Source organism: Pteropus alecto, unplaced genomic scaffold (assembly GCF_000325575.1).
Source record: "Pteropus alecto unplaced genomic scaffold, ASM32557v1 scaffold25, whole genome shotgun sequence".
NCBI classification, from domain to species: domain Eukaryota; kingdom Metazoa; phylum Chordata; class Mammalia; order Chiroptera; family Pteropodidae; genus Pteropus; species Pteropus alecto.
Window position 1 is genome coordinate 25,736,244 of NW_006441955.1, and position 1,359 is coordinate 25,737,602.

The 1,359-nt window shown below is 29.7% G+C and overlaps 1 pseudogene; it reads right to left on the minus strand.

The window, feature by feature from the left end:
• Window positions 1-229: 229 nt before the first annotated feature.
• LOC112485950 lies at window positions 230-345 on the minus strand (annotated as a pseudogene).
• Between the last annotated feature and the right edge of the window lie 1,014 nt (window positions 346-1,359).

Genomic DNA, 1,359 nt, shown 5'->3' on the forward strand with positions numbered 1-1,359 from the left:
CTTTTGTAATTTTTAAGTCCCTTATATATTATAAATTCTTGAATATATTAAGTATATGTAATAAAAAAAATACTTAACTGCTACTAAACTTAATTCAGGCTGCTAATCTCTACTTCCATCATCCTTCGTAGCTGTCTTTTAAAGACTGTCTACATAGTGATATTCTCTAATACAAATTCTAGAAAGAGCAGTTTCTTTCTCTCTCTCTCTTTTTTTTTTTTATTATTTATTCCTACAGCACCTGGTCTTCCTAGGTGGTCTCCCATCCAAGTACTAACCGGGCCCGACCCTGCTTAGCCTCCAAGATCAGACATCGGGCTTGTTCAGGGTGGTATGGCCATAGACAGACTGTGGTTCCTTTGGGGCACGAACCCAGGACCTTATGTGTATAAAGCAGATGTGCTAACTGCTACACTATGAAACAAAGTCCAGTGGTTTCTTTCTTATCTCATAAACTTTAGAAGAGCCTGAGTTTCTTGGCCTTCAGGTCTATATATATATTTTTTTTTCATGAAATAATTGCTAGTTCTGACTGGCAACTAGATAGGCCACTTCTCTGTGACCTGTCTTGGAAACTACTCTTCCAATCAGATACTTGCAATATCCTGCTTTTTCAGTAATAAATAATTTTATAGAACTCTAAAACATTAATATTTTGAAATAAGGTTCAAAGTCATCTCATCTAACCATATACTTTTTGCATGGATTTTTCTTATAATGACACTAAAAGTTGTTATATTGAATGTCATATTAAATCATATTATTATAGGAAATTTAATAATTAATGAAACCATTTCAAAAATATATAATTTAAAAACCAAAACTAAAGGCACACTACTTGAGAGAAAAAAAATGTTCTTTATTGTGGATCCCAGACTTCTAAATCTCAAATACAACTTTGAGAGATAGCTTTTGGAAGCACACAAAGTCTGAACTCAAAATTACGTGAAAGTCTTTCAAGTATTTAAAGTAGTTTTCGTTATCTTGCTAAATATTTTCTCCTCTAATCTAGACATCATCAGATCATTCTTTGTCTTAATTATTTTTGGACATACTAAAATTTATAATACATCTCTCAGATTATGATAGTACCCAGATCCAAATAATTTCTGTTATTATTAGAAGATAAAATTTTATTAATATATTTTATAATTTTAATTCATTTTAGTAAAAATATAACATTGTTAAAGTTAATGTGTGTTGAGATTATGTCAAGATAATATCCTTTAGTCTATGATGATGCCTCCTGTTAATTTATGTTCATTAATTCATAATTCACTTATAAACTTGATTCATGGTCTAAGTTTTTTTTTTTTTTAATATTAAGGTTTAGATTAACTTATTTATCTGATATTGAAC